This window comes from Meriones unguiculatus, chromosome 6 (genome assembly GCF_030254825.1).
Source record: "Meriones unguiculatus strain TT.TT164.6M chromosome 6, Bangor_MerUng_6.1, whole genome shotgun sequence".
Taxonomy (NCBI): Eukaryota; Metazoa; Chordata; class Mammalia; order Rodentia; family Muridae; genus Meriones; species Meriones unguiculatus.
This window is the reverse complement of record NC_083354.1, coordinates 55,802,695-55,815,348: the sequence shown is the minus strand read 5'-3', so window position 1 is coordinate 55,815,348 and position 12,654 is coordinate 55,802,695.

Genomic DNA, 12,654 nt, shown 5'->3' with positions numbered 1-12,654 from the left:
GCGGCCCCGAGCGCGTGGGTTGAAGTTGTGGAAGGCCCGGGATCCCCCGCAGTAACTTGACAGTGTGTTCCAGTAGAGCACTCTCTAACTTTCAGCGCTCGCGTGGTGGTTAGTCGGAGGGCCAGCCAGTTCCCGGGAACTATTAGATTCGCTTTTACTGGGTTGGTTTTACAGCTCGAACAGGAGAAATCCTAGTAACCGGTCTGTAGCGATAAGCTCCACCGAGACGGTGAGAGTTATCTATCCTAGACTGTGAGAGTCTTTCCTGAATTTTCTGTTTTTGATGGCAGAGTAAAGACCCCTTCCCGGGAAGAATACTGGCGAGGTTAACGTTTTGTGCTTTTCGATGTAGGAGTTCAAACTTTGGAAGAAATCTTAGAATATATTCAACATGGTAGTGATTTTTTACATGCTACCACAGAATACAGATTTTTAAGATGTTAGCCTTCAAAAGCTTGTACAAAGTGACTAAGGAAATTGGCCGATGCAGAAGAGCATCCCGTGCATCCTTTGGCAGGAGTTTGATTTAACTTGCACATCAAGCAGCTCCCAAACCCATACAATAAGGTTAGGTAAGCAAAAGCTCAAATGAGGTTTCCTCAGAAGTGTCTGCAGTGAATGGAGGCTTGGACTGTACGGTTGATTTGTGCTGCTGAGGGCAGAGTTATAAATGAAGCGAGTAGTTGCTAACCTGTGTGTTGTCTTCGACGTCCCTTCTATGTGCTTCAGAGATCAGTTTAATACTAGATAACGGGTGGGATTGCTTTAAAACCAAAGACAACATATTCTGTTGACATCATTTTATCAGTGTAAACAAACAAGGTTATTTTACTCAATGCAAATTGCTGGGAGGCCAGTTCTTTGCTTAAAACTAGTTTATATTTGTTTAACAGCTCTGCCTCAGTCTCCTAAGAGTGAAGTGAGCATGTAGAGACATGACACACCATACTCGGCTGTCTGAATTTCTTTGCAATTAAAATTTCTAGATATTTACATAGTCTTCAAGAATTTAATAACTTTTGCAAAATAAAAAAAATGTTTTAAAGACACATGAGATAAATCAGAGATTGGAAAAGGCCAGCAAGTAAGTTTTAATGCACTTTTCTCCCCTTTCCAGAAAACTGCAGGATGCTTTTAGTTAATGGACCATAAACTGCTAGCCAAAGTTCTTGATCATTATTTTACATAATGGCAATGTAATTTGCAGTGTGACTGCCATTGTTATAAATGTAGCCAGTATAATTAAAGACCACAATGCTTCAAATAACTTTTTTCATTTATTTTATTTCTGTGTGTCTGTACATGGACACACACACACAAGGATGCTACAGTGGTTGGAGTGGAGGTCAGAGACAACTTGCAAAACTCAGCTTTTCCCTCTACCGTATGGGTTCATGACTATTTGGAATTCAGATAGCCAGGCTTAACTCCAGGCACCATTTTAGCTGAGTCATCTCAGCAGCTCAAGATCACTGTGCTTTGATAACAGTCATACATACATACATACATACATACATACATATATATATATAATTGTGTGTGTGTGTGTGTGTGTGTACCATGTGCATGCAGGAACCCTGGAAGGTCATAAAGAGCCATCAGATCTCCATGGATGAACTTACAGAGCTTTCTGAACCACCATGGGGGTGCTTAGAAACCCTGGTCCTTTGCAAGTGCAGTAAGTGCTTTAAACATCTGAAGCATCTCCCCAGCCTCCCAGTCATCTACTTTTGCGGTCAGTGTTTTCTCTTGCATTGTCTGGAGATATTTTTGTTGTCCTGATGGGGAGTGGAATGCTGTTGGTTTCTCGAAAGATGCTGCACTGTGCAAGACACTCCAGCAGAGAAAAACCCACCCCAAATGTTAACAAGCAGCTAAAAATGTCTACAGAGTTCTCTTATGTAGTGTAGTTTTAAGCATGAAAGCTTGGTATTTCTCCAAATTGACTTCACATTTTGAACATTATAGCCAGAAGATATGCATAAATTTAAATGCAAACTTTCTCCATAAATATAATAAATATCTTTGTTTCACTCTTATTAGTATACAGCTGATTTACAATACAAATACCTTAATTTGGAATACTAGAAATATTTTATTGAATATATTTCTTAATAAGATTGGAAAAATGTTTCCTTAACTAATAATTAAAATTATTTCCTCGTATTTATTCTATTAAGTGACATGGCATTTATGCCCTGGGACGGTGTACCCATCATGATTCAGTATAGCTAAAGGATATTCTGTTGTATAAACTATAAAGGTAATTTGTGTGTACCTCAGTATCCAGAGCAATAACTGATACAAGTGATTTATTTGCCTGTTAATGGTTGTTCAGTGAATGAACAGATAAACAATTAAAGGAATAAACCCATTAGGATAGAAATAATGTAATAGTTCAAAGTTGAGGGGAGGAAAGAAAGGGAGAAATATTGTAATTATATTGGAAATTCAAAAAATATATATATAGAAGCCAGGTGTAGTGGCACATGTCTGTAATCCCAGCACTCAGGGAGGCAGAGGCAAGTCTAAGACAGCCAAGCCAAGGCTACACAGAGAAACCCTGTCTGGAAAAGCAAAGCCAAGACGGGGGCGGGCGGGGGAAGAAAGACAAATATCAAGAGTATCAAGTATGGTTTCTCTGGTTGTGTCAGGGCTACTCGGACAAAAGTATCACAAACTGGATGGCTTCTAACATAAATATATTTCTTAGCATTCTGAAGGCTAGAGAGTCTATTCTGAAAGTACAAGCTTGATGTCTAGACTCTTCTGGATCATGAATGTGCATATTTATATACCCAAATTAATGGTTTCTTTATAACAATTACATACACACACACACACTTCAGTCATAGCTTTATATGGCAGAAAGGGAAGAGGCTTTTCTGAAATCTCTTTCTAAGAACACTTATAACCTCCAAAACATGCCTTCTTCAGAGGCCATTACATTGGGAGTAGGCATCAGAGTATGAATTCTGGGGACACATCCAGGCATAATGACATTTAGCGAGACAGAAGACAGAGTATGATGAGGAAAGTGTAGTAGGATTCTATGCACTTTCTTCAGTGCTGCATTTCCATTTCTAGACTTAGCTGTTGAAACCTGTGCTTACCTATCAAAATACAAGAAATATAAATTATTTTTAGTCTAAAAGATCTACGCAGTCATTTTTTTTATTGACAGAATGGCAAAGGATTCTCTTGTTTCTACCTACATGCCTAAGATTCAAAAACTCTAACAATATAACTGTTCTACAAAGCATTGTTAATTATCTGCTTTATGAGATTTACCTTAAGGGTAGGTTCTGTTGAAGTCTTTTAACTTCAATATTTTAACAGAATTTTGAATACATTTTAAATCAACAACTCCATACATAGATATTTCCTGGTTTCACACAGTTGATCCTGTTGGGTATAAAAATAGAATTGTAATGCTCATAACAACACATCCATGAGTTGCCATGGATGAGTCATATCATTTGCCAGTCAAGTAAAAGTAATGCAAGTAAGTCCAAATACAAATGCAACATTACAATTCACCATTTAGAGTCATTCATTTTAACATGCAGCTCCACTTTGACTAAATTAATCCAGGGAGGCATATTTCCTTTATTTACTAATTGTTTTTAAATTTGATTTTTCTGGTTTGTTTCACCAAGAAAATGATGCATTTTACTGAGCAGTTGCTTATGTACCCACTTGTTTAGACCTTTTCAAAAGTTCATGTAAAATGTTTACCTGCATAAATTAACATCACTATCATCTGTTTTACAGGTTGACATATATAATGAAAATGCCCATTAGTTCAAGCCAACTACAAGATTGTGAGGGTGTAGGTTCACAGAGTCACAAATGCTGTGAAAATAGTGACACATAAGCAAATATTAAATGAGCATAAACTAGAAATTCCTATAGCTACAGATACCTTTTTATTGATAGGATTTCACTTAAGAGAGTAGACTATGGACACCAGGAAAGTTGTGTTTCACTCTCTCTGCCACTTTGTTTTCCTTTAAAGACTCCTCCTAATTTTCCTACCTCTTGTTATTCTCTGGCTTGTAAGGATAGTGTTCTTCCCATCTCTCTTGAATGACAGCAAAAATAGACGACAGTACTCCTTTGAGGAAGTATACCAGAAAGCTAGGAGAAGAGGATCCGGCTGAGCAGCTGACATCTATCTAGTGTCCCTAACAGGCTCTCATCTGAAAAACCACCTGCACAGATAAGCAATATACTATCTCCAACGTGATGTCTGCCAGTGTCAAAGATTTTTAATGCCCCAGATTATATACATTAGAAATTTCTTCTCCCTCCCTCTCTGTCTTCCTTTCTCTTTTTCTTTCTCTCCCTCTCTTTTTCTCTCTCTCTCCCTCCCTCCTGGACTTTTAGGAAACTAAGATTTCCCAGTGACCAACATGTCTTCTTGTGCATAGTAATTTAGAATCTTTATAGAGAAAAACTAAAGAAGATATGAATAATGATAAGATCATCATGTTTATGATAAAATGACTGTTCATATAAGATACATAATGTTTAAGGTTGTTCTGATGCTTGTATATTGTTGCTTGGATACACCTACCCTTGTGTAAACCTTCCTGATTGGCTAATTAAACGGCCTATACCTAGGCAGCAGAATAGAGTATTCGAGGCTAAGGTTCCCGGGCTTTGAGGACAGGAAGAGAGGAAGGAGGATGCGACGATGGGTTAAGTAGAGAAGGAACCATGTGTTTGAGAAGTGAAAACTCCAAAAATGTCATGGAAAGGCCCAGATGAAGAATAAAAGCAAGTGTTCATAGCATTATGGATGAAAGGTAGCCCAAACAAAGTCATTAGGGTGGATGGCATTAGATGGGACCTGGGAGATGAATAGTAAGGTTATTGAGACAACATAGGTGAAATATCAGCCAGCCCAAGGTATATAAGGCAATTATAAAATGTAACAGGTGTCTATGTCTTATTCTTTGTGATAGTGGATTAGATAGTACCACAGTGATAATCTTAGGGCTAATAATAAGCATTATATAGTTCAATGCTCATTTTTATTTACTACAACAATATTATAAGGATGCCACACATAGTTAACCCCATCAGAATCCCAAAAAGGCTTTTACTAATTTGAAAAACTAAAAATTCAAACAGCCGTACCAAAAGCACCCAAGCCAACTGTGAAGGGAAGACAAAGCTACAGGAGTTAAAGTAATAAATTTGGAATGTTGTAATAAGAATTAATTAAAATATTATACAAAGTAGAAATATAAACAGTGAAACAGAATAAACCTAAAAACATCACCAATGTATGGCCCAAAACGTGGCATCAGTGTAATGAATAAGGAAACTTTTAAAAATGATGAAAGGTCACATGAATGTGATATGGAGAGGTATAACATGCATTGTGCTCTGATGGGAACAGAATATAAACTATTGTGCAACTTATGAAATGCTTCAAATTCCTTCCTTTCTAAGTGCAGAGAGTTCTGGGAGGATGCTGTGAGTGCCAGGGGAAGCTAGGTTTCACCTAAAAGCATTTTGGCTAAAGAACTCTGACAAAAGGAAAACTTATTTCTAATACTCCAGGAATTTAAAACACACAAGAGCAAAATGAATATATCAGCAAAGGAGATTTGGGAGAAATGGCATAAACTGAAGACAAGATTTAAAATATGGGACTTTCTAAAAGCGGGATATGTGAAATGGAATAAATATTTAAAACTGGATTAAAATACTGTGAAGTACACATTAAAAGAGTACTGTAACTGGGAATATCAACTTGAAATAACTACAATAAAGTCTTGTAATTTTACTGGGTTTAAAAAATATCCTTTGGGAATCAAGGAGTAAAGAACATATCTTTTAATAATCCCAGGGGAAGCGTCACAGAAAAATCTTTCATTTTCCTTAAGAGACTCCGGGAAAGAAAATGTAAGCTAAAGATTTTATACCCAGCAAAGCTAATCTCAGGTTTGTAAAGGGCAGGTTCAAACTGTTATAATTAAAACTTGTTATAATTAAAACTTATAAAATGGAATAAAACAAGTGACTATTTTAAGCTCTGACTATAGTTTCCTATGTCCTTGAGAATCAAGATTCTTAATGTGGAAGACAGAAATATAGTTATACCTAGAACCCCTGCCCAGATATAGCCCATCACAGCTCAGTATCCAAGTGGGTTCCCTAGTTAGGGGAACAGGGACAGTCTCAGACATGAACTCAATGGTTGGCTCTTTGACCTCCCTCCCCTCCCCCCCAAGGGAGGAGCAGCCTTGCTAGGCCACAGAAGAGGATATTGTAGCCAGCCAGGAAGAAACCTGATAAGCTAACAGCATACGGAAGGGGAGGAGGACCTCCCCCATCAGTGGACTTAGAGAGGGGCAGAAAGCTGATGAGGGAGGATGGGATTGGGAGGGAATGAGGAAGGGGGCTACAGCTGGGATACAAAGTGAACTGGAATTAATATAAAAAAATAATAAATAAAAAGAAATACAGTTATTAAAAGAAAGTAAAAGACACTGTAGTTCTGAACGTGTAATATCTGTTTTAAAAACAATCAGCTAGCCTTAAACAGTATTTTGAGGCCATTTCTCCCAACACTGCAGTAAGCATGTATCTTTGGAGGAGGGATGGACCCATGGATGAGAGCACTTCCTGCTCTGGCAGAAGTCTAGGATTGGGAGTAGAACCCATGTTAGCTCACAACTGCCTGTAACTTTAGCTCTAAGATATCTGATACCCTTTTCTGGCCTCTGCTGGCATCCACATATGCACATCCATGTATACTTCTGATTTTTAAAAATTTTTTTAATTTATTTTTTATTAATTACAAGTCATTCACTTTGTATCCCAGCTGTAGGCCCCTCCCTTGTCGCCTCCCAATCCCGTCCTCCCTCTTCTCCTCCTATGACCCTCCCCAAGTCCACTGATAGGGAGGTCCTCCTCCCCTTCCATCTGACCCTAGCCTATCAGGTCTCATCAGAACTGGCTGCATTGTCTTCCTCTGTGTCCTGGTAAGGCTGTTCCCCCTTCAAGGGAGATTGGACTCCAGTCTACATGTTGGAAATAAGGTACTCACTTCCTGGCGTAACTATAAAATGTCCCTTGTAGTTTCTGTACTTTTTTTGTCAGGCTAAATGCAAAGGACCAAAATTATCATAAAGATGCTGTAAAAAAAAAAATGGCTTTAATTAGTATATTTTCACAACATCAATATACCTAGTTGGTAGCTTATATTTCTACACCTAGAAGACATGGTAGTTTCCTGGCATCTGCTCAAATATCGCATGTCAGAAACCTTTATGCTTCAGGTGAAAGGCAGTGATGTCTCCTGGGGAGTAGAAAATAGAAACCATCTTTAGTCACTCCCTGGCCCTCCTATACTTCATAATCAGTTCTTTCCAACCATTAATATTTTCAGAGTTGCCTACAGATTTAATGAGAATAATCACAGTCTAATTGTGTTTCTTTGACATATTTTCCCATTTTATATCTCTTGATAAATGGTTTCTGGTTCTGGGTAGAACCCTAGCTGATTTCTGCCTTGTTATACTTTAAGTATAAGCTTATTACTACTTCCTGGTAGCATTTCTACCTTTTTTGTTACTAAATATATCTCACTTGTAACTCTCTCTTGAAGCCACTTTTTAAGTAATTTAACCCAAATGACAAGTTACATTTTCTTTCTTGTAATATAGAAGGGAAGTGGTTGTTGTTATTTTCCTCTCTTAAAGATCTAAAGAATTTGTGATAATGGTATTCATAGATTTTTTCCTGATTGATGATAGTAACTATTGATAACTAAATTATATCAATGTACTACAATGTCATTGTATCAATGTACTACAATGATATTGAGTAGTAAAATAACACCACATATTATATATCAAAGTTCAATTGCCCTGCTCTAGAAATCTTAGCCTTAACCAAATCACTGTTGACAAAATGATGGATGCTGTTCTTCTCAAAGAGTTTCCTTACGGGATTATTTAAAATTCTCCCTCCCCCATCTATTTGGAGTGTCTGTACTGCCTTAGTCCAAATCAGATATTGCTGTAGGCATTTGGACAATGTAATGACCTACCTTGTCTTTTAGGCTTTGGCTCTGGCCAAATTTGAAGGGACCTTGTTAAATGTTAAGTCATCACCCATTATTATAACCCTGGCTCATAGTCTCCACATATACTTGCCAGTTTGATTCCATATCCAGAATCGCATAATCATTCCCCTAAAGGAGAAAGAAAAAATGTGTTTTGCTTGGCGAAATTATAATTTTTTTTTTTTTTTACTTAAAAATTATCTTTGATCACCTTCCCCTGAGTGGGGAGCAGCCTTACCAGGCCACAGAGGAAGACAATGCAGCCACTCCTGATGAGACCTAACAGACTAGGATCAGAAGGAAGAAAAAGAAACCCTCCCCTACCAGTGGACTTGGGGAGGGAGTGTGTGGAGAAGGGGAGGAAGAAAGGGATTGGGAGGGGAGGAGGGAGGGAACTAGAGGGGGGATACAAAGTAAATAAAGTATAATTAAAAATAAAAAAGAAAAAAATTATACAAGTTATCTATGTCACATTACTTTTCTGCTCTCCTTCACTACTTGTGTAACTTGGGAGACCCAGCCCCTTATCCTGTAGAGAACAGAACATCTTCCTTAAAATGTTATGGCTTTTTAATGTGTGGAAAGTTTATCAAAATAGTGACTATCTTAGTGTCATAGGTTTGTCTTACGGTACTATACCACTAACTAAGTGGCTCTAAAAAATAGCCTGAAATCTGTTGTCTCACAGTTCTAGAGACTACAAGTCTAAAGTGAATGTGCTAGCAGTTTAACACCCCACACCCTCACCCCTGAAATCTGGGCAAACCATCCTTTGCCTCTTTCTGCCTTCTGGTGTTGGCCAGCAATCTTTTTCACTCTTTGATTGTAGATGCATAACTCTGTGACTCTTTAGCTTCACATGGTGTGCTCCTTGTTCCTGTTGAAAGCTTTCCTCATTTTGAAAAACAACTCTAGTAGAGTATAATGTACAGGAACAGCAATGATTTCACTGTGTCCTCAAATTTTAGGTACTGGCAATAGGACAGTATTAGAAGGGGCTTTTAAAGAAAGATTTGGACTTAAAGCCTTTCCTTTGTAAATGGAATTATGAGTTAATTGAAAACAGCTTTCTGGAGGAAGTTCATCTACTGCTTTTATTCCTTCTCAGAAGAAATAGCATTACAATGGCATAGAGCAAGAAACAGTCTTCATTTCTAAACATGATAGTGCTTTTGTTTTACATTTTCCAGCTTCCAGAATTGTGATGAAATGTATTTCCATTGTTTATGTGTGTGGTATTCTGTGAAAGCACAGAAAGAGACTAGAAGAGATGTAAGCAAACTTTTGTTAGTAGATCACTAGATGTAATAGTGAATGATGCAACTCCCAAGTTCTCTATGAGGTTGGTTATATCCAAACCAATATACATTATATTGTGGCATTTCTCCTATAAGTAAGATCCAGGAAACAAAGAGTGGATAGATAGAAATGGAAAGGAATCCCATTATGCTTAACTGCTTCTTAATCCTAGACCTTGACTAATCATAATGGTTTTTGACAAATTAAAAGAAACTCCTGTCTTAGTCAGGATTTCTATTGACATGCTTCCTTCAACAAGACCACACCTACTCTAACAAGGCACACCTCCTAATAGTGCCATTCTCTATAAGTCTATGGGGGTCATTTTTGTTCAGACCATAGACCACCACATCTCCTTAAACAATAAATATAGGGTGATCCAAGGTGGCATGCAGGTACAGTCTGCTAGGATCTCCAGAGAGTGATTTTGGGAAATCTGTGTAATGGCTATCAGAAAAGCTAGAGTTGTTCAATACTATTCCTGGGGAACGTCTACTCACACCAGATAGGAAACATATATAAAAATATAAAAAGAGATGGAATTGAGTTGCCTATGTTCTAATCAGTTTTTTGTCAACTTGATACAAGTTAGGGACATATGGGAATAGTTAACCTCAAATGAGAAAATGTCTCCATCATATTGTAGGTAAGTTGGTGGGGCATTTCCTTCATTAATGATTGAGATCTATCAAGGCCCATCCCACTGTGTTAATACCACCCCCTGCAGGCAGTCATGTGTTATATAAAAAGACAATCTGAGCAAGCCATGAAGAACAAGCCAATAATGATTGTGGTTCTACTTCAGTTCCTGCCTCCAAGTCCCTGTCCTGAATTCCTGCCTTGGCTTCCCTGATAATGGGCTGTGGTTAGGATATTTAAGCCTAAAATCCCTCCTCCTCTTCAAGTTCCCTCTTCAAGTGATGAAATTTATCACAGCAATGGAAAACAAACTGAAATAGAAATTAATACTAGCATCCTAGGTTATTGCTGTAACCAACCTGACCTTGTTGTTTTGGGAAAGACGTGGAAGGGTATGAATATGTTTTGGAATGGAAAATTAGTACTTATAGCTTAATGAGCTTTTCTGTGGTAGCTTGGAAGAAAAGAATGCTGAGAGTAATCTAGATGATGGAATCTTGGCCTGTGGTTCCTCAGAGGAAAGTTTGAGATTTCATCAAACACTCCACTGGGGATGTTTGCTATATTTAAGTGAAGAATGTGTGGTTTCTTGTCAGGGCTGAGAAATCAACTGTGATTAAGAAAAGAAAAAGCAGCATCACTGACATGAAATCTTCTGGGAAATATTTTCTCAAGGTCAGCACACAGAAGCTATAGTCCCGAGGAGGACAATGCAACATCTAATGTTGGCAGCCAAGCTTGGTAATGTGTAAGAATCTCCTAGATGGCATACGGTTGGGTAGCATGAGAGCTATAGGATTGAAATGGTCATGATGAGAAGCTGAGGCTGAGTTCTAGGAGAGGCCACTGGTAAAGATGTAACCTCAGTTGCAGTGGAAAACCCAGAATTGAAAGGATCATGGAGAGAAACCAAGGCTTGTCACCTTGTGGTAGGGGTGTAGTCCCTGAAGAGAGACCAGAAAGCCATTTGTGAGTGTGAAGCCTGTGGAGACTCCAGCATTTTGGAGATGCCAGGATTATGAGATGACCACCAAGGATGGTAGCAGGTGTAGCATGGAGCAGGCCTGGGCCTAACTGGGACAAACTGTTTGGTTACAGAAAGCCAAAGAAGAGGAACTACATAGGCCCATTGGCACCCAGAGGATTGAGAGTGAATCCCAGATGTGGGACATTGAGCGTACAGATGCAAGATGACTTACAGAGGTGGTATTGGACTATGACCATTTGATTATGACTTTGTTTGGTTCTTGCCTCTTGGAATAAGAAATGTGTAACTTATTTTTTTATTTTAAAGAAGCCTACAGTTAAGAACCTTTAAATTTTTGGACAGTGAACTTTTAAAGATTCTGGGACCTTTAAAGGTATACTATGTTTTATATTGTGATATTAATATGAAATATTGAGAATAAACAAGAATAAAAAGATGATGGTTTAATAATAATGTATTGGTGTACCGTGTTAACAAAGCATCAATTATCCTGGATAGTATTTTGCCAACTAGATTAAAATGAAAGTCATCTAGGAAAAGTCAACCTCAGTTGAGAAAGCCTTCCATTGTTTTGCTTATAGGCAACTTCATAGGGCATTTTCTTAGTTAATATTTAACATGAGAAGTCACAGCCCACTAGGGAAAGTGCCACACACAAATAGGTTGTCCTGGGTAGTATAATTAATCATACTGAGCAAGCTGTGCACTGTATACCACTTAGCAGCATTCCTCTATTGCCTCTGCTTTGGTTCCTGCCTTTGGGTTCTGCCTCCAAGTTCCTACTTTGAGTTCCTGTCCTGATTTACCCTCATGATGGACTATACCTGTAAGTTGAAATAAACCTTTTCCTCACCAAGTGTCTTTGATCATGATTTTTATCAAAGCAATAGAAAGCAAACTAGAATAATCATGGTCTTCATCACAGCAGTAGAAAGCAAACTAGGACACTATAATGGGATTACAATGTCCCATTTAGATAGCACAGGCTAAATAAACAAAACACAAACAAACAAACAAAACCCAGTTCCAGGAATAGGTTACCTCTTTGGGAATTGTTAGCTAATGAGGTCTCAGAGACTTCCAAGTATCACAGACTATTGCCAGTGTTCTTACTCCAGAAGTTGACTGTAAGATCCAGAACGCTTTAAGCTAGTACCAACCTGGACCTTAATCTTTACTGGCTAGTTTTGATGTTGCTGGAAGGTACTATGCACAGTGCTGGAGGGAACAGGGCACCATCAGAGGAAAGGAATCAACAAAAGCACATCACCAGCTGAAGGAAGGTAAGTATTACTAGAGAAACAACTGAAGCAAAATGAACACAAATGACACCTTTAAGCTTTATATTCTTTTGTTAAAACATACTTTTCCTATCAATTTTTCATGGTGAGGTTAGCTCATTGTGGTTTCCTTTGGGTCCTTGATTACCTGGGCTTGCTAATAAAAAAAAATGGCATCTTTCACAAGAGGTGTCTTTCACCAAACACTTGTGTACCTGTTATTTCTAATATCACAAAGACCTTGGAAGTAGATTTACCATCTTTTTCCAAATAAGGAAACTGGGATCTGGGGGGCTAAATGATTTGTTTTTAGTCACACAACTAATTTAATGACAAATTTCAAAATCAAACTTTTGATACTA